The following is a 22595-nucleotide window of genomic DNA, read 5'->3' as shown; positions in this document are numbered from 1 at the left end:
ATGAGAATCATATTGTCTGCTACATAACTTTTTTTCCTCTTTACTTTAATTAATATACTTTTAGTCTCAATACATTTTATCTTATGTCCTAAAATACCCACGCGCGTTCACAGCTTGAACCCAATTGGGGTGAACGTGTAGTTGGGAATTCAGAGATGTTTATTTAAAGTTATATTAACATTCCTTCTTTGTATATTAGTTGTCAAATATTATATCTATATTTGCTCAAATGTGATTATATCTAAGAAGTTCTTATTATATTGTTCTGTATCGTATCCCATGCTTGTAGTTTATTCTCATTTCATTTTCTAGACATTATTTGTCTTTTCCTGTATAAAACTCAATAAAAAGATTGAACAAGAAAAAATACGCTCACGTGACTGTCCACCGCTCTCCTCTCCCTATCTGAGAAGCACAGCGGAAGGGGCTGAGAATTCCTCTCTGACGTCAGCCAGAAGGAGGGGAGGAGAGCGCCAGGCAGTCATGTGAGTCCCGCGGCGCTCTGAAATAAGGTATACAGCAACATCTTTTTTAGACAGGACATGCACTGGGGCATATAACATCATTGAACAGAGAGGAATCTATAAAGTACAAAAAATTATTTCAGCAGCAGGAGCGGAGGGGCTGCACTGACACAGAGCTGACAGGCAGTGATGTGCTCTCCTGTCTATTGAGGTCAGATTTTAACTGGAAAGCAAAAGGGACTGGTATAACAGGCTCTTGTGGCTTTCCGGAAGGTCTCCCAGCTACTGTGAAGGCATAAAGTGCAGAATCTAAGGTTCTCTATGACCTCTTGGTTTCAGCTCTTCTGGCGGCACAGCTCAGAAGTCATGGGCTCTAAAGAAATACACACCAAACTGAGCATGTGCAGAGTGTCTCCTAGGGCTCTGGTCTATCAGCAGATAGATCGGGGGACTGTGGAAGAAGGGGAGACTGATTTTAAAGTTGTGGGTTTAGTATCACTTTAAAAACCCGGAGAGAGCCACACACACAGCTGTACCAAATGTAAAAAGCGGACAGGATTCCCCTGGTGGACGCACCCCGTGATTCAGATGGGGTTGAGGAGAGGTTTGGGGATGGGTTATGCAACCATGTTTAATTGTTAAGGGAAAGGGCAGCGGTGTCCTTGATGAAATTTCACGTTCTTCTCATTCTGTGACAGAAGGAAGATGGTGGCAAGCAACGAGGACATAACTGGGATTCAAAATCAGACAGACAGGAGCAGAGGCGTTGCTCATTATGTACCAGCGAGTGGTCTATAAACTGAATACTTTCCATGCAGAAGTTATTTATGCAAATATTGGCGAAGGAAGGGAAAAAAAAAAAACATTGTCCAGCTTAAAGCGGTAATAAACCTCTTAACAAAATAAAATAAAACTACAAGACAATAACATAATGTGCTAGTATGCACCCTTAGCATAATGGGCTGGGATGCAACCTTAGAACGAAGCCCCTGCAGTGATGCCCGGTCACCGATGAGGGGGCAGACATATTTCCCCCGGAGTTTCTTCCGGGCTCAGGCGCTGTGAGTGGCCGATGCTGCAATGACGTCACTCCCGCACATGCGCGCGGGAGCCCTCCATTTCGGCAAGGAGCTCTAAGTTCTGACATGATACCCTGGACCTTCATGTAAAAAGCTGCATGCAGGCTGAATATCTCCTAAACGTGCACGGTTTAGGAGATCTTCATCCTGCATGCAGCTACTTGCATATTAATTTTACCTACAGGTAAGTCTTATTATAGGTTTACAGTGCCTTGCGAAAGTATTCGGCCCCCTTGAACTTTTCAACCTTTTGCCACATTTCAGGCTTCAAACATAAAGATATAAAAATTTTATTTTTTGTGAAGAATCACCAACAAGTGGGACACAATTGTGAAGTGGAACGAAATCTATTGGATTTTTGAAACTTTTTTAACTAATAAAAAAATGAAAAGTGGGGCGTGCAAAATTATTTGGCCCCCTTGCGTTAATACTTTGTAGAGCCACCTTTTGCTGCGATTACAGCTGCAAGTCGCTTGGGGTATGTCTCTATCAGTTTTGCACATCGAGAGACTGAAATTCTTGCCCATTCTTCCTTGCAAAACAGCTCGAGCTCAGTGAGGTTGGATGGAGAGCGTTTGTGAACAGAAGTTTTCAGCTCTTTCCACAGATTCTCGATTGGATTCAGGTCTGGACTTTGACTTGGCCATTCTAACACCTGGATACGTTTATTTGTGAACCATTCCTTTGTAGATTTTGCTGTATGTTTGGGATCATTGTCTTGTTGGAAGATAAATCTCCGTCCCAGTTTCAGGTCTTTTGCAGACTCCAACAGGTTTTCATCCAGAATGGTCCTGTATTTGGCTGCATCCATCTTCCCCTCAATTTTAACCATCTTCCCTGTCCCTGCTGAAGAAAAGCAGGCCCAAACCATGATGCTGCCACTATCATGTTTGACAGTGGGGATGGTGTGTTGAGGGTGATGAGCTGTGTTGCTTTTACGCCAAACATATCGTTTTGCATTGTGGGCAAAAAGTTAGATTTTGGTTTCATCTGACCAGAGCACCTTCTTCCACATGTTTGGTGTGTCTCCCAGGTGGCTTGTGGCAAACTTTAGACGAGACTTTTTATGGATATCTTTGAGAAATGGCTTTCTTCTTGCCACTCTTCCATAAAGGCCAGATTTGTGCAGTGTACGACTGATTGTTGTCCTATGGACAGACTCTCCCACCTCAGCTGTAGTTCTCTGCAGTTCATCCAGAGTGATCATGGGCCTCTTGGCTGCATCTCTGATCAGTCTTCTCCTTGTCTGAGCTGAAAGTTTAGAGGGATGGCCAGGTCTTGGTAGATTTGCAGTGGTCTGATACTCCTTCCATTGTCATGTGGCCTCCAACTTGGGTCTCTTGCCCCCAAAATTGTGCACAAAGAGAAGGTGGTGGCAGAGCAGACAGTAAAATGTGTCAATTCATCTTAATGTTTATTAAGCTTTAATTAAAGCCGTTTTCTCCTTACCTGTATGATGGTTTCATAAAAACTAAGTGCCATAATTCATCCAAACCCACATTTCCATTTTACTTACTACTCTGAATTAATGAATAATGAAATCTTATGTGTTCCTATGGGCTATTACATTTTTAACAACCCCACTGCTCTCTGCATAACATTACTGACTATACTCCATTGGGAGAGCTGTATGAATGATGTTCATATGTTGTGGCAAGGCAACATTTTGCAACAGACAACATTGTACTGCATCTATAATAAACAACATTTCAAACATGTCAGAGTGGACTTTTTATAGTGAAAATATGGGTTCTTATACTCCAAACTTTCATACAATTGCCCCACTGTGCATTCAGAGAGGCAGGTTCTATACTTTAGGCAAATGGCTGAATACACAGATACAATAATACTGTATACCACAAGGGAGTTGTTTCACCTAGTAAAGGACCTATATTTCTGTCTATCCATTTCTAACATTTACACAGCTCTGCCACACTCATGACTGGCAGGAGAGAAGACCTGACTTTGTTCTGCTGTAGTTAAGTAACACTTGCAGGTCTTGTCCCTCCTGCAGCCTGTGACTGGACAGTAAAAGGGAAGCAGCACACCATCAGAAAGTTACTTGTTCACAAACGAGCACTACACAGCTTATTGGCTGCCCCTCCCTCTCCCCTCTCTTAATCTATGCTCTGCTGTACAGAGACTGCAAGAGACAAATACTGATAATAATTTAGATACATACACAGCTTGCATTTGGGTAAAAAAATGCATTGATATTAAAATCTTGTTTTTTGTTTTTTTTGTAATTCCTTTATTTTCATAGAAAGTGCATTTTACAGCCAAAGTAAATAACAGAGATATATAATGAAATCAGATAGCAAAAAATGATCACACAATGTGTTCAACATATCAACTGCCCCGCAAATACCCAGTATGGACGGCATGAAGGACGATGTAGAAAATATCGTTGGTGCATAGAGCCGGGAAGGAATCCAAACAATTACATGAGAGACCCAAAACTTGTATTCATAGATGCAAAACTATGCAACAAAATAAAACTCTTAAAGTATATATCGGGAGGCAAGGCATCCCGATGGCCAGCTGAGCTCAGAGATGCTCCTGGTCCCTCCCTCCTGCTGAGTGCCCCTACAGCAAGCATCTTGCTATGGGGCACCAGAGCCGAGCCGCTGCTCTGTGTGTCCATTCAGACACGGAGCCGCGGCTTGGCTCCACCCCCTCTCTCTCCTCATTGGCTCACTGACTTAGATTGACAACAGCCAATGGCACCCACTGGCATCTCAGACAATCAGGAGGGAGTGTTCCGGGCGGCCGAGGCTTTCATGCAACATCACTGGATCGAGATGGGGTCCAGATAAATATTAGGGGGCTGCTACAAACTGAAGGTTTGCATAGAATGCATTAAGATAAAAAAAAACTTCTGCCTTTAGAACCACTTTAATGAGCACAGAGCAGGGGATTTGTGTGTCTTCTACATCTGCCTGGTTTTCAGCTCTCAAATTTACATTATTACCTTTTTAATTATTAAAATCCCTGTGTGGCAGTATAATATTATATCAAAAATGGAATCCAAATATTTGTGACACATGTGATATATGATGTTAAAGTTCACAGTGAGTCATTTTGGATAATATTGCTGTCAAACACAGAGTTCAGGTGTAATTCTTTGCTTTCTCTGCTCACTTTCACTGCAAATTGCTGCCTATTCTTAAAAATAACAGTTTGCATGAATACTATAGAATCTCAGTAAATGCCTTAACTCAAGAGTACATTCTGCAACTGCCATTCACATCCTGAATAGCATGGTCATTAGCATGTCTCCATAGTCATTATCAAGTCAGATGGTGAATGCATTAACAATGATGAACACGAAAAGAAAAAAAAAGACCACCAATGAATGTCACATTGTTTAAAAGCTGTGACTGGTAAAGTGAACGAAAGGCAATTCAATAACGCTTTACTGTATACCCTTATTCACTGGTAACTTGTTACAAGTTTACAAAACAGAAAATGAAACAGTAAATAATTCAATTATATTGCAGCTATAAAGGAATATATTATATTAGAAAGTACAAAACGTGTACTTGTCGCTAGGACATCCCTATTGGTATATATAGATAGATAGATAATTATATATATATATATATATATATATATATATATATATATATATATATATATATATATATTGTGGTGCTTATTCCCTATGCCACTATTCCCATGTGAGGCTCATTAGCCAACAGAGGCCTTTACATTCAAAAGTTGAAGGCTTGGGTCTCATTATGGGGCTTAACATTAAATTGATATTAAAGTCTTGTTTTTTTTTTTATTTAAAAATACCTACCCGCTCTATGCAGTGGTTTTGCACAGAGCAGCCCAGATCCTCCTCGGCCCTCCTGGCTCCTCGCCCCCAACAGCAAGCAGCAATCAGACACGGAGCTGTGGTTCGGCTCCGCCCCTCTGTTTTCTCACTGACTTTGATTTACAGCAGTGGGAGCCAATGGCATCCACTATGTGTCTCAGCCAATGAGGAGGGAGAGTCCAGGACAGCCAAGTCTCTCATGTAACATTGGATCGAGATGGGGCTAGAGGGGCTGAGGGTGGCGGCTGCACACAGGTTTTTTTAATCTTAATTCATAAAATACATTAAGATAAAAAAAAACTTCTGCCTTAAGAATCACTAAGAATACTGAGAACTCAGGGCATCTGGATGTCTTATGTGTCTAAGGACAAGGCGTTTCCTCAGCACACCTAAAGTAGAAGTAGGGCCAAAGTTGTCCATCCGCTCTTTTTTGGTTTCTGTTGGTGGCAGTGTAAGCACAACGGCCATCAAACGGAGCTGAAGTTACAGTTGGTATGCTGGGAATGACAGATATATAATATATATATATATATATATATATATATATATATATATATATATATATATATATATATATATATATTTTAGCAATCTAGTTAGCATCAAATATTTATACATATTTACCTGCACACTTACACATACATATCATACATGTTCTATACTGAGCATTTTATCCTTCTTAACCACTTGATGTCCACACTATAGCCGAAAGACAGCTACAGTGCAGGCTTAGATTGCTGGATGTCCTTGGGATTTGACTGATCACAGATCAGCATAAAGGGCGGATCCCGGTCCTTTACCAAGTGATCAGCTGTCAGCCAATGACAGCTGATCACATGATGTAAACAGCATGAGGAAAAGAAGCAAGCAGTTTATCAGCTTGTCTAAACGGGATATCGGTCCCACACAATGACAGCCTCTGATGCTGATCAGAGCCCACTGGTGCCCATCAGTGCTGCCAATCGGTGACTCCTACCATTGTAACCCACAAGTGCCTATCAGTGCCCAACAGTGCCACCTATGAGTGCCCATTAGTGTCAGCTATCAGTGCAGCCTCATCAGTGCTGCCTATCCGGGCCACTTTATCAGTGCAGCCCCATCAGCGCACATCAATGAAGGATAAAAATGACCAGTTTGCAACCTTTTAAAAAAACTATGAAAATGTTCAGTATTTGTTTTGTTTGTTTAGCAAAAAATAAAAAAAACACACAGTGGTGATTAAATACCACCAAAAAAAAAGAAGAAAGCTAAATTTCTGTGAAAATGTTTTTAAAAATGTAATATGGTTACAGTGTAGCATGACCGTGCAATTGTCAAAATGTGACAGCGCTGAACGCTGAAAATTGGCCTGGGCAGAAAGGGGGTATGAGTGCCCAGTAAGCATGTGGTTAAAGTGATTCTAAACACACGCACTGTTTAATTGACATTGTCCCTTCTATTTCTGTATGTGGATGATGACATTGTAATTATTTTAATAAAAAGAAAATTAAGTACCCTTTTCCTAATTTATATACAGCTGTCACATGACCCAGCTCTCTCCCAGCCTGTCTGCAAAGAAAGAAAAGCAGGAGGAGCTTCTAAGTCCTCTGCTGTGGTCACATGTCCAAAAAAAAAAAAAAAAAACTTTGGGATATAGAGTAAATATAAATAATTAATATCAATAAACTGTTTTAAATTGTCATACAAATTTACTGTATATTTGAAATCAAATCTTTACCATTTTTAGCAATAACATGGTTGTGGATGAATTTCTGCCAGTCACAGGCTGTGTCACACCCCTCCAGCCTGTATCTTAGAATAACAGGGAGGAGAAGCCTCCATCAATCAAGATGTAATATCCCACCTCCATTGTGTTTAGCTGTTCATTTACCACTGTGTTTGCACCCACATGTGTGACTCTATAGTCACATGGGCTGCTTAGATGTGAACCAAAGAAGCGAGAGGGGTGCACCTAGCCTACCATAGTGTAGTAATTTAATGTAAATATAAAAGGCAATAAAAGATGCACTCACAAACATATGTAGAAAAGGGTGTCTTTTTAGATCAGTGTGCAGTCCAGGCATCAGCTGCTTCAAGCAGTCTGCAGACAGAGCCGCTGTTGGAAGGCACTGTGGAGCTTGAAGGACTAGGCAACAACATCTGTCATTGCAAGGGCTATCTGGAAAGTGTTTGAGGCAAAGACCTGCCTCCTTCCTCAGTCCTTAGAATAAGGAGGAGGAGAAGCCTCCATCAATCAGATGCAATATCCTTCCCCCATTGTGTTTAGCTGGTTAGTGGGCATGGAGGAGGAGGGAGGGAGTGGGATGTCATGTATCAGTGTATTCATCCACATGCGTGACTCTAAAGACACATGGGCTGCTCAGATGTGATAGGGAGGAAATACTCAGCATAGAAACTCAAAACTGAGCATGTGCAGAGCTGCCAACACTGCAAAATTCCTAGCTGTACTGGGGACATGGAAAGAAGGTGGAGATCAGCAGGATCAAGCATGTAATACACCATATATTGATGTTTTTTGAGATGTGGGTTTAGTGACACTTTGAAACCAGGACACAGAATGTCAGGTAGAAGATTTCCCAGTAGACGCCATGAGAGTTCTCGAATGCACAAACCACACAAAGTGCAAAATAGAAGGAGTTCACGCAGGAATGTAGATCAATGGCCTACAGAACCACAGCAGGGATGCCACCTCTAACAATTCTACTAAAAACGAGAGCTGGGTGGAGTATGGATCATTCCCTCAGTTAAAAGAAAGAACAGAAATATACATGAAACATCAGCAAGCCTGGTTGAGGACAATTAAGAGATGGGAAGGGATTTAACCCTTACAAATCTGAGACATTGAGGCAAAATGCACGTAGATGTGGCATTGTTGTGTGGCATTACAGGTTTACATCAAAGGAAGATCAAAATGAGAGAGCCCTTAACCTCTTCAGATCCAGAAGATTTACCCCCCTCCATGACCAGGCCCTTTTTTGCTATACAGCACTGTTACTTTAAGACCCCTTTCACACTAGAGGTCTTTTTCAGGCGCTTTAGCCTGAAAAATGCCTCATCTGCAATCACAGTGTGAAAGCATGGACTGGGGCAAAAGCCCACACTGGGGTGCTGCGCTGGCAGGACGTCAAAGTCCTGCAAGCAGCTTCTTTGAGGCGATTCAAAAGTGGTGTATACACCGCACCTAAAGCGTCCCCTGTCCATTGAAATCAATGGGCAGTGCCTGCAAAGTGCCTCAGCAGTGGCGATTTGTGGGTGCTTTTAGCCCTTTATTCGGCCGCTAGCGGGGGTTAAAAGCACCTCTAAAACAATGGTAAAGTGCCACTAAAATTTTACTGCCAGCGCCTCCATGCTGTCAGTGTGAAGGGGCTCTGACAATTGTGTGGTTGTGCAACGCAGTACACAAATAAAATGTATGTCCTTTTTTCCTACAAATAGAGCTTTCTTTTGGTGGTATTTGATCACTTCTACTTTTATAAACAAAAACAAAAAAAAGCGTCAATTTTGAAAAAAACAAAAAACAATTTTTTACTTTCTTCTATAAAACACATCCAATAAAGAAACAAACAAAAAAAAAAAATGGAAACAAATCGAATTTCTTCAATTTAGGCCAATATGTATTCTGCTACATATTTTTGGTAAAACAAAATAAGCGTATATTTGTTTTGCGCAAAAGTTATAGCGTCTACAAACTATGGAATATTTTTCTGGAATTTTTATTTATTTATTTTACTAGTAATGGAGGCGATCAGCGACTTTTAGTGGGACTGCAACATTGTGGGGGGCAAATCAGACACTTTTTTGGGGACCAGTTACCACCAATACAGTGAGCTAAATAATATGCACTGTAACTGTAATAATGACACTGGCAGGGAAGGGGTTATCAGGGGGAATCAAAGGATTAAATGTGTCTCCAGGGAGTGCGGGGGGGTTGCTTAGCAGAAACACAAAATCTCTGTCTTCTACTGTCACAAAATGGTGATCTGCCTTGCTTGCATAGAAAGACCGCCATCTGTCTGCCTCTGTAACGACTGGCGGGTCCAATCGCATCGGAAGCTGGTCGCCAGGGCGCACACCCCAGACCCAGGAGGCTAAATTATGTACAGATACACAATTTTGATGCTGAACGGCTGCCTTGCCGCAGTACATATGCGTGGGGACATCCAGAAGTGGTTAAAGTAGTACTATCTTCAAAATGTATATTAAAGTGGTTGTAAACCCTCCCCCACAACTTTGTCCCATGTAAATCAGCATAAAAAACCTTAATGAACACTGCTTGTAGATATCGCCTTACTTGCTTAGTATTGTAATCCTTGTTGTTCTGTAGAATGAAGTCACTGAGCATGCCCAGATCTCCCCTGATTTCCGGCACACTCTATGTGCTTATCTATCTGTTATCAGGACTTCCTACGGCAAAACACTGAACTCTGCTAATCACTCAGAGCTTCCTCCTACACACCATGTGACCATGTGACCTCACATACAGTCTAAACTTGGCCATTACTGCAGTCTTATCAGCTGAAGCTGATAAGTCTGACAAACATAAGACATCGGCACAAGTAAATACTATGAAATAAACAAATAAGCTATGAATAGGGAAGCAGGGTTGCCATAGAAACGTTGGATTGAGAAGGAGGCTTGGTTAACAGTACAGGAAGTGCTCAACGTAAGGGTGGAAATACACTCCACTGTGGACTCAGAAAACAATACTTAAGATGGCGCTGCCTAACCCCTAGAAACAAGTTTTTTAAAGTTTCTTTAAACAGTAAGTAATATGCAATTTGGGCTGGATTACAGTGGCTATAGTCTGATAATTACTTATTATAATGGACCAAATGAAAAGAAGCATCAGAGTGGGAGAGTTTACTTCCTCTTTAAGTAAGGGAGGGTTATAAGCCCTGTCAATTTTTTTTTCTCCATTTGTGTCCCATTTGCGGAGATTTCTCCATTACTTTTCTGGGAACAACCCAAAATTTTGAATTTTCTTTTATTTTCAATGATAATGGTAAACAGGACAAATAGGGAGGGTATATCTCCTTAACAGGGGCAGATACCACCATAAAAACTGACAGGTTTTCTAATCCCTCTCAAAACAAAGGTTTTGCCTTTAGTCATACTAATGATTTCCCCCGATTGGTTTGATCTGCATGTTAACAGGCTTCGACTCAGGGGTATTCAAGATAGGGATGCTGGCAACCACAGAGACCAGGAAAAAACCCCACAAGTGCCATTGTGGTTAAGGCCTGGTAAGAGTTGGAGGTGTTGGAAGCCTGAGAACCCTGGATCTGTACCTTATCAGGCTCAGGATGGAATGATGCTGGCAATCACATATTTAATGAGTAAGGCCCGATTCACACCTATTCAGGTTTCAGTTTGCATCTTCCAGGTACATTTTGCATTTTTCAATACACGTTTTTGATCCATTGAAATCTATGGAACCAAAAGCAGAAAAAAAAAGTCCATGGCCCTTTCCATAAAATACACAGATGTGAACATGATCCATAGGAAACCACATTAAATGCACTGTAGTGTGTTTCTGCAAAACTGAAAATGCACTAAAAAGAAAATGCATAGGTGTGAATGGGGCATTAGTCAGCTGTGCAGATGCATGTCAGCATGAAAACTAGGACCAGCCAGCAGGTGGCTCGTGCCCACTGAGTCAGTATAATTGCAACATTGTCACATATATCTGGACTGTACACAGCGCAGACAATGCTTCCTGGAAAAGCAGGTTTGTAAAGTATATTTACACTGACAAAAATTAGTCCCTGTAGTTTTTCTTAATGATATATGTGACTTATAACCAGTAAATATATTTGGCAGGGCAGTGCATAAAGTTTGGTATTTCCTTATATAGTTGTGTAGCTTGTGGCTGTTTGATATCTACAAACAAAAGGAAAGTAAACAGCTGGCGAAGCTTTCATAGACAGAACACAGACAGAGCAAACAGATGCAGGTTTGGAGAACTGCAAAGAGGACGTCAAGCAAATCGCAAGCGTCACACATCATCAATCTCACACAAAAAAAAGCCATTGTGCTGATCATTAGCCTGACACTTTATTTACAAAGTCCAGGCCGGTTACAATGGGGGCGATCAGTAAATACAGATCCTAGCAGACGTTCACAGATGTAGGCTGGGGCTGTGATTAGCCATTTCATGCTGCGCTAAGAACCCATGAGTAATGATGCGTTTTCCTGAAGGTCTGCCCCTTTGTTGCCAAACATGATACAGGATTTTTGTTGCATTAAAATAAAAACAGAACACAAAAATATCAGGGGCAGCATTATATAGGACATACACAACCTGCTGGACTTGAACAAAAAATACAATTTTCGTGAATGTGTTTTTTTTAACCACTTGCTCATCGTATGTATTTTTATTTTCGTGGAAACTCACTGCATGCGTAAGCAAATATTTTTGGTAGGCATTTATATTTAATGACATGGTACCAGTTAGTGGTGGTCCGCTCTTTAGAGGCTACCCCCCTAATACATGCGCCTGGCCCCTAATCTCCATGCAGAGGAATTCATTTTCAATGTGTTTTTTTTACGCATTTGATTAGTGCCTGAGGCTCTAATTGACTTAAGAAAGAGTGGGCACCGAGGGGGGGTTTGGTGCAAGCGCCTGGAGTAGTGCGAGTGAGGGCCAGGTATGTTTGCAGCCCCCAACACCTACATTTTTATTTAGTTTTGTGAAACATGAATTGCAAATACACCCCCCCCACACACTAGGGCAAGTTGAGACCATAGCCTGGTCTGGGCCATGGGGTACCAGCAAGTTTCATATGGGTATAGAAAGATACTAACCACTGAGAATATGATGCGGCCCTTGTTTTTTATTTTCAGGTTCTATAATAAAGCGACTAGATACTGTATCTAAATTTTGAGAATCTGGAGCAGGAACAGCAAGCCATACTTGTGGTGGCAACTGAAATTTATGCATAGCTTTAAATGGATGGCATAAGTGGAATTCCTGGGTAAGAGAAATTCCGGCGACACCTAGGTCAATACGGAGCTTACAAATTACCTAGCCCAAAGAATAAAAGACTTGGATTTTGCTCAGCTTCTGGCAGCATTGCTGGAAAGAATGATTTTTCTGTCCTAGTGTGTAGGGACATCACATGGAGATGGACACTTTGCGTGTCTGACATGGACAATCAGGTATTTATAGTGACTGGTGAAGGAGAGTAAAGCCTGGTACACTTGCATTTTTTTTCAACCCAGCAGGCTAGATGAAAAACAAAAAAAAAACAAAAAACGGAAGAGCTCAGGAGGAGTCGATGTACTAACTATCTGATGTTAGTACAGCCGAGACATTGTGTTCTGACGGGGGATGCCAATTGTGATAATGACGCTTAGCTTGATATTATTATAGTGAAATATCCTACTTGCACCTTTCAGTAAATCTGAGGGTGAAAGTAGGAGGACAAGGGAAGTGTCAAAAGCATATCAAGGCCTTATCCAAAGAGCTTAGTGATAGTGGTTAATACTTTGATATGTCCAGGCTCAGCTTATTTTTTGGGTACCCCTGACCACTACACCAGTTGTCTCCTGCAGTAACTACTTTGCTTTTGTGCATTTTGTATTACCCAAAAGAGTAAATTGATCTATTCTGCAACATGCTGGAAAGTTTTGATAGCTTCACCAGACAGGGGCAGCATGGGTGTGGTTGTTGGCATACTCAAATAATGTGCTGGAATGTCATAAGTGATGTCTTGATGTTTCTCCCATGTGAGAATCATATCAGTATTGGCACTCATCTATAATTTCCACCCTCTTTATTGGCTAACATAATTTGGGAGTATATTAGGCTGTTATGTATTTCATTTAACTATGCACTGAGTAGGTTAGCATATTGCATGGTGAATGTATATAGTCTGTATATAATGTTGGTGTGATTTTTATGAGGGAGATGGGGACATGCTATTTACATCCATGTGGAATTGGGAGTGAATGTGGAATGTATGAATATTGGCAAAGGGATCATCTTCAGTGGAATGCCATCATGCCGGAACATTACACAGATTGGAGTAAGGACGATATCAATTCTTCTGCATCTTGTGACAAATGTTTGTGTGCCAATCAGACACAAAAGCAGGAGATGTAATATGGAAAAAAAGGCATAATAATGCATATGGGACATGGAAACAATATGGTTTTTGAAAGACTGATTTGAGGCAGATGACAATTTTCAGAGCCAGCCTGCAGTAAACAGGGCTAGATGAAGGTACAATGATGAAGGTACAAAGTTGTTTTTCATCTGACCAGTTGGACTCCTGAGGCTATTCAATGGCCCACCACACCTTGCAAGCATAGGGCCTGAAGGGTGAATGATTGGATGGACATTCTGTGATTATCTGCTCAAAAGGAAAATCAAAGTTGAGCATGGGAGAAGACGGAACCTTGTGACCTTTTGGTGCATGGGAGAAGACGGAACCTTGTGACCTTTTGGTTCCAGATATCTTCTGCCAAGGACCAGGGACTTGATTGGGACACATCGGAGGGCTTGTCTCAATGGGCAAGAGGCCTTGGTGTGTGTGAAAGATTCAGTAAGACAGCGGCGCACAGGCGCAGAGCGCGCCGTGGTTAACGGCGATATGCCGCAAGTGGCAGCTCCCGTGCGCATGCGCGAGAGTGAAGTCATCGTGGCTTCGCCGAATGACAGCGGCGGAGCAGCGAGACCCACCGAGAAGATGGATGCGCCGGACTACAGGGGACAGCGGTGACTTCGCTGGCTCCTGTGTCAGGTAAGTGACACATAATGGGCTACTATGCGATGCATAGTAATTCATTATGCTTTACCTTTGCAGGGAATGAAAGAGGAAGTAAACTCATCAGGGTTTACTTCCTCTTTAAGCTAATGGACACAACCTACCCAATATTTTATGTTTTTATATGCCACTCATTGTACTGCAATATTCCATACTGGAATTATTATTACTATTGATAATTGCTAAAGTTCTGAAATAGGTTTTATAGAAGAACCCTAGAACAAACTGCACAGTAGAAGATCACAGGAACTCACATGTTAAAATGCATCCTTTCATAGCAGCTGACACTTTCAAAGGGATGTTAAACAATAAGCATTTGTAGAGGACAGCAAACACTCTCAATTCATTTGAGGCTGCCATATGTTTTCCTAAGCACTGGAGGTTTAGCCTTGTCTGAATACTCCGTCACATTATCTCTCAGTGCAGCTCACAGAACGCTGTGACCGAGACCTGGAACACAGCGCACAGATCTGCAATTTTCTTAATTAAAACATATCCTTGGACTTAGACTAATATGCCTCAAAATCTGAAGATAAATGTAAATGACCAAAATGTGTTTATCATACAGTAAAACTCAACAACCTCTAATGAAAACAGCTAGTATATTGTATGCACCCTGTGCCCAAAAGTGATCATGGCAGTCACCGATTTAGAGAATCCCTTTCCCATAAGACCCGAGCTTCAAAAAGCCATGCTGGTAAAGCCTGTGTGTGTGAAGTAGGATGGTAAACTATTCCTTGAGACGGAATACATGCTTATGGCCTCTGTGGCCAAAGTCATCAATTAAAAATGCAAATTGGCTCATAAAATCCTGAAGGACTGCAATGAAACCTTCCCTAGATAAAGCCGAGAAGGGGGCCACACCTGGTGGAGCTAAAGAAGAGTCCCTAGATGGCAAAGATTTAGGCAGAGGGCAAAATTTCATGCTGTCAGTATCAACCCCTTTAGGGGGTGCACTCCAGACAGCACCAGAACTGTTAGTAGATCACGAGGTGTAGGCACCCAGGGCAGCAGGACTCTGGGAATCGACATGTTGCCTTGCAAGGCAGGCACAACCAGCTCTGGATACAAGGCCAGGTCCTGAGCAGGAAAGGGTTCAATAGTGACCAGGTTACTGTAGGCAGGCAGCAAATGGACCACAAATCACCTAAAATCAGTAGTAGCTGTGGTAAGGAGTTTCCTCTACTCTGAATGGTGGGAAAGAAAGTGAGTAAATATGCAGTACGCTACCTAGTGGATGAAGCTAGCACTCAGACCCACAGCGCTAAGCCTTTCTGTGGTGAATCAAAAAAAAAAAAAAAAGATTTGTAAACCAGCTAGCTCCTGCTGCTTGGCCCACACATCCTACTCACAAAGAGACAGGGCCAAGTTCCACAGCCCTGGGCCTGGAAAGTGGCTAACTATCATAGTATACTAAGATCTGGAAAGCACCACCAATGTAGAGCCCAGTGTCCCAAAAGTTATATTCCAGAGTAGCCCTACAATTGACAAGCCAAGCGTGAACCGTGTACAGATTCCAAAGCTAGTGCTGAGGAGGCACAGATTTGAAAAGCTGCATATACATGTAGCACCCTCTACCTTAGGTAGGTGCTAGAGTAGTGGGTTTGTTTTGTACTGTCAGCGCAGGTAAATTTAGGCAGGCTTATGCTGTGAGCTAGGCCTGTTTGTTTTTGATCTGGGGGCAGGGGAGTGGTTTAGTGTAGCTGCAGGTGACTGATATGTGCTTCAGCACTTGGCTTTCAGAAGGTTCTGGAAAAGAGGCAGGTCGGAGACCTGGAGTGACATGGGGTGTATGTGGGAGCCTGACCAATCCCCAACTAGGATAGGCAGGGGGCAGGTCTTCTATATATACCCATGGTCAGCCTGTTGTGGGAGTTGTCGGGGTGGAAGAACTGAATGATGGAGTGTTAGACTGTCGTGGTCTGAGGGAACCCTCTTTCTGGGGGGGGGGGGGGGTGAACTCAGGCCTGAAACTCAGGAGCTTGAGAGGCGTCCTGGAACAGGAGCAGGGAATAGGACAGTTGGGAGCACTGCCAGGCAAGTAATTCAGGAGGGATTCATGCAGGGTTGGTGAGTAGCACAGTGAGTAGCTATAGGAAAGACATGCCAGGAGTTGGATGTGTGGAGCCAGAGGGAAAGACTGTGGTGTCGTTTTGGAGTCAAGTCGTTGCAGCCCCAAGGGCTGGCAGGATTTGCATCGGACATGCTGGGATCAATAGTCCACCAAGTGTCAGCCCATTTATTCTTCTCTACTAAAACGGTTGCTACCTCAATGGGGGTTGAAGACCCTTGCCTGTAACGGGCTATTAGGAAAACGTTAGGACTTCAGAGTGAGGCCTAGCCTGAGGCATCCATGCTCCGAATGCGTGCATCGCCCTGCATCATCCTGTAGCTGTCTGACATCAGTGACGTCCCGATGATGACTTCCTGTTGGGCTCTCCACATCCAGCTCGAGACACCAGAAACCACCAGCACCGCCAAGTACGATGGAACTGTGCTGCCTGTGAGATCGCCCTGGACTCCTGAGACACCCTCAGTACAGACATGTCTTAATACTACCACTATCTAGTGAGTGCAATATCTTATGATTGTCAAATCTCTACACTTGGTGCTGCTCTTTTTCTTCTTTTTTTTTTAGGACTAGCCATGTGCTAATGGAGACGGGAACCTAGATTTGGACCGTGAAGTGAAGTGAAGCAAGTGATCTCACGTAGTGTGCTGGAGGAAGAGACTGGCAATTCTAGACTCCACCAATGTTAATTTATTTAAGATGTATTCATTATCTAGGCATCCCATGTCCCTTCCCCCTCATCCATGTTTAATCCCCTAACACAAACAAAACAAGCAAGAGACTATTCATTGTCTGGGGAAGTGTGCCAAAATGGATGTCTGACCAGCAGGGTGAAATGTGTGGATTCTGAAACACGCAGCGACCCCCGCGGGGGCACCGCTACATGCAGTGTTCTGTCTCTAGGACAAAAAGCTAAACCTTCCTGCTCCATAAACTTCAGATAACATATTTCTTTGATCTTAAATTTATTAGAACGAGACAGGTGAAACTACAAATTAATAAAACAAACATCAATCAGTACAATATTGCATATAATAAAGAAACCACGTTCTATGACACAGAACTGGATAACAAAAACACACTTTTTAAGCTCACTAAGAGGTGTTGGCGAGAGGTTGAAGAAGCAGCCTTACTGTCTTATTGTACATTCTTAAAATGGTGGCTAATTAACTTCCTCTAGAGAAATCTCCCAGAATGCACTGGTTCCTAACAACTTTAACACATTCTAAGAAATTACAATATGTAGCTAATACAAACAGCTAAAGCTATACCAGAAAGGGAACAGTATGCACTCTGCATATAACTATCTTGGTATACATTAAGAAAACCAACACAGGTAAGCTGAATAAAGCCAGGTGGGAAGAACATACAGATAAGCACAGCAGCTTGTAGAAGTAACTTGACAGAGTGGAAAAAAGGTGTCTATTCTCCTGGGATGACAAGCAAAAAAAATAATAATCAGGCATGCAGGGTGTTGGAGGGGTTATACAAGACTGGGCACTGGATTTGGTTAGTTTTCCAGAGCCTAAAGCGGTGATGGTGAACCTTAGCACCCCAGATGTTTTGGAACAACTTTTCCCATGATGCTCATGCACTCTGCAGAGTAGTGGAACATCTGGGGTGCCAAGGTTCGCCATCACTGGTCTAAAGCCTCCTCTATGCGACAGCGTAACCCAACATTCTCAATTTCAAGTCTCTGAATGAATGTGAAAAGAAAGGAAATTCAACAAGGATTTCAATTACTGAAAAATGCACAAGGTTACAGTTCCAAGAGCATTTCTTTATTCTTTTTTTCAATTTATTGCATTTTTTTAAGTTTAGAAGATTTTTAAAAATCATTCTTTGCATTAAATTCCTATTTTACAATTACGCATTTAATACACTATGCTTCGGTGGTTACAGTATAAGCTAGAGCCATGGGTGCTCAACCTGTGGCTCTCCAGCTGTTGCAGAACTGCAAGCCCCAAGAGGCATTGTAAGCCGCTGACCGTCACAAGCACTACTCACAAAGGCAGAAGCATGATGGGATTTGTAGTTCTGCAACAGTTGGAGGGACACAGGTTAAGCACCCATGAGCTAGACCAGCCCTCAAAAATTCCACTTGCCTGCTCGCATTTTGCGAGGGGATTTTGAGGGCTGTCAAGCTGCCTGGGAGCGGGGGGCCCGAGCGGGTTGTACGGGAGCATTTCACCCAGCGATTGGAGGGGAAGAGAGAGGAGAACTGTCGCCACGATGATGTGAGCACCGGGAACATAACAGCTTTAATTTCAATAGCTGTGTGTTCCCTGCCGTGCGCCGTCACATAGGTTGATAGACAGATCACCCGTGTTAAGATTGGGCAGGTGATCTATCAAAGTTCCCCCGAGCAAGGGGGAGGGGTTGTATTTGACGGCGCGCGGCAGGGAACACATAGCTATTGAAATTAATGCTGTTATGTTCCCGGCGCTCTGATCATCTGGGCGGCGGCTCTCCTCTTCCCCTGCATGGGTAGGTTGCATTGGGGACACAGGCTGCAATGGTGGCACAGGCTGCATCGGCGGACACCGGCAGGCTGCATTGGCGGACACGGATAAAGTTGTTAAGATTTTTATAACTTAATTCTGCATAAAACATTTAATGAGAATTTATGAAGCGTGTTTAAGGGCAGAATTAGGGGTGGGGGCTCAGGACTTGAAATTTTGATCCCTGAGCTAGACCATCTAAGAAAAGAGAGACTGGCCAAGTCTGCACCTACTGACTGTTTGTGTGCTTTCTCTGGGTCACTCAGCTAACTAATTCAGTTGGGAGTGTGTGTGCAGGTTGATTTGTATTCACAGCATAGCAGTAAATCAAACCTAGGGTACAATATTCACTTGCTGCAAAAAGGTAAAATGTGAAATATGCACACTACATAGTTCACATTTATCATAATAAAAAAGTAGAGTAAAATAAAGAAAAAATAGATGATATAGATTTATAGATGATGAAAAACTCTATAATGGTTACAGAAGTCTCAGATAAGTGATAGATATCTAATAATTTATTATTACAGAAAGCTACAATTCTTCACAAAAGCACAAACAAAAAATACCTCTGACACTGGAAGAGTCTCGGTGTTCTGGAGTCATACTGAGAACTGTTGTGGTCTGACAGATGCTGAAGAACAAATATTACAGCAATGCAATACAGAGATTGTTTTTTCACCAAATGACATTACTCCCAATCTAGCAGTGTGATCATCTCTGTCCATCAGACATCTCAGTTTATACAAAGATGTAAAAAAAAAACAGGTACCTGTTCTGCACACCGGGCCTTTATTCAACTATAGTATTATGTGCGTAAATAATATGTTGGGTTTTTCTTGATTTCACCAAGCTAATTATATGCAGAGCGCAGGCGCCACCTACTGTTCCTTTCTGGTATAGCTTTAGCTGTTTGTATTAGTTACATATTGTATTTTCTTAAAATGTGTTAATAAAGTTGTTAGGAACTGTGCATTCTGGGAGCATTCTCTAGAGAAGCGAGTCAGCCACCATTTTAGGAAACCACAGCAAGGCAGAAAGGCATTTTCTTCAATCTCTCGCCATTACCCCTCAGCGAGCTTAAAAAGGGAGTTCATGTTATTCCATTCTGTGTTATAGAGCATTGTTTCTTTATTATATGCAATATTGTACCCACTGATGTTTGTTTTATCAATTTGTAGTTTCAACTGGATCCTTCTAATAAATTTAAGATCAAATAAATATAGCATCTGAAGTTTATGGAGCAGGAAGGTTTAGCTCTCTGTCCTAGAGACAGAACAGTACCTGCTCCCCCCCACCCCCGAAAGGTGCCAAATGTGCCACTGGGGGGAGGGCGGGGGGAGTCAGATAAGCAGAAGTTTCACTTTTGGGTGGAACTCCACTTTAAGTGCCCTGGGAGGAAGCTGGGTATAGGTACACACGCTTTCTAACTTTAGCCTGCAAGGACAACTATTATCTATCCAACATACACTAAATGTTCCTTATAGCCAAATGGAAACTTGAAAAATTCTGGAATCTACAGCAACATGAAATGTTAGCTTCACTCTGAATCATTCCTTCCTCTGTCTAACCTCAGAAAACAATCCTGCCCCCTTGCATTGTATGCTCACAAAAAACCTGTGCTGTTGCATATAAAAACACAAGCATATAATTTCTCCCTGACTATAAAAAGAGTTGCGATGAAGAACTCAGAGCATGATTAGTTGTATACTCTCTCCTCACACAGTAATATGCACCCACACACTTTTATAACCATGTGGCAATTATAAATGTGCATCACATATATCATTTAGTGTCACGGAAGCACACTTGAGCTAATAAAGCAAGAATACAGAGAACAGGGACACAGGAAATCAGATTGTTCACCTAATGCAAGGAATATTTCCATAGATTTGAAATATATTATATATGACAGAACACACCACGTACAGCTCCCAATAAGCTGCATAAATATATTCTCTGTATAATCTGAAAGTCCATTCAAGCCACCTTGAACCACTTCAATACTGGGTACTTTCACCCCCTCCCTACCCAGTCCAATTTTCAGCTTTCAATGCTGTCACAATTGGAATGACAATTGTGCAGTCATCCAACCCTTTACCGAAATAAAAATTGTATAATATAATATGTTTGAGACAAATAGAGCTTTCTTTTGGTACTATTTAATCACTGCTAGTTTTTTGTTTGTTTTTTTTGAACGAAAAAAGGCCAAACATTTGGGAATTTTTATTTTTATTTTTTTTTATTCTTCATTTTGGTTATTATACTTTGCAAATAAGTAATTTTTCTTCTTTAACGATGGGCACTTATGAGGCTGCACTCATGGACACTGACAAGCTGCACCAATCTGCACTGATTGGCACTGATGGGGCAGCACTGATTATACAATGTGCTGAAAGCCTTGCCAGTTATCGTCTATCCTTCCCTCACACAGACACAGCACATGAAGAAATTACTGCCAAGGTCCAATTAAGTCTGTTTACATGTGATCATCTGGTATTGGACATAGCTGATCACATAGTAAAAGGGCTCAGTGATTGGACCTTTACCCCAATCTGATCAGCTGTGTCCTTCAGCCTCAATGTGCGTGCAGGGGGTGGGATTCTGGGGGGACGTTCGTGGACACCCATACTGTAGCCATCTTTTGGCTATAGTGCATTATTGAAGTGGCTAATGGTCTGAGCTATAAAAAGAAAAACATGGCTTTGATGCTGCAGATGTCCCCTGCAGAACTGGGAGGTCACGTGACTGCTGATTGCTCAATCCTCAGTCAGCTCTGAGCCGAGAGTGGTGACTGTCAGTCACCAGATCTGCCTCTCCAGCGCTCACTGGAACATCTGGCTGGTAAAGGGATGGAAGCGGCCTAGCCAAGCTGCTGGTCAGAAATCTGGGCAAACCCCGACATTTACTGTTGGGATCCCTGCAAAGCCTGTTCTGGCTCTGAGATCAGTTGATGTATCTTTTAAATCGGAGTTTGATATAACTATCCAGTCAGACTCATAAGGATTTTACCATGGCTTCCAGGGCTGCAGATTCTTGTTACACGAATCAGTGCTGGGCAACATCAACATCCAGCTTTTGTGAATGAGAACTGAAAAAGCCAAAATATTATTTTAAGATGTTAGACTGTGTCAGTTAGGCCTTTTTCCTATGGAGTTTGCCTCTACCAGCTGCATGAAGACGGCCTATTGAAGTGGATGCAGATGCAGTGGCTGCTCAAGCACAGCTGCATGTCAACATTTTACAGCTGTGCAGGTGTGGGTGCATGGCTCCAAATGCTAACAGGGCTTTCACATGGTCAGCAGATTTTACTGCCCCCTGAAAAAGCAATTCTGCAACGTTAAGCGATGCAACGTGGCCGTGGAGATTTGAACTTAACCCTCCCAAGTGAATTTGAGGCAGGGTTATCCAGGCCCCCTTATCTCCTGCTGAAAAAAAAAAGCAATTGTTCACAAAGATCAATAGATTAAGATACCATTTACACAAAGAGCAAAAGTAAAAACATTTTCATGGATCAATCTAAAATTAAGCTGGTTTCAGTTTATTTAATATGTGCTGCCAGTAAAGTTAATGAACAGTCAAAAGGTAAATATTAATTAGAGCAGCTTTTCTCCGCCTTTTTACACGGAGGAGCCCTTGAAATAACTCTCAGGTCTCAGGGTTAACAAATATCATATCTACACCAAGGTGTGAAAAGGAAGTTGTAGATATAAGAATAAAAAAACAGCGGCATACTTTGCATATTTTACACCCCAGGCTGCTCTATATTACAAAATACAAAAAATATGAATAATAACAATTATTAACAGCAAAAGAAAAAAAAATTCTCAATGCTGGTCAGTGGAAAGTACCCCTACACATTGTAGGCCAGTAAGTTATCCTTAGTTGGTAG

Source organism: Lithobates pipiens, unplaced genomic scaffold, assembly GCF_037356315.1.
Source record: "Lithobates pipiens isolate NorthernLeopardFrog02 unplaced genomic scaffold, aLitPip1_a1.2 Scaffold_3, whole genome shotgun sequence".
Classification (NCBI taxonomy): Eukaryota; Metazoa; Chordata; class Amphibia; order Anura; family Ranidae; genus Lithobates; species Lithobates pipiens.
Note: the sequence above shows the minus strand (reverse complement) of the source record.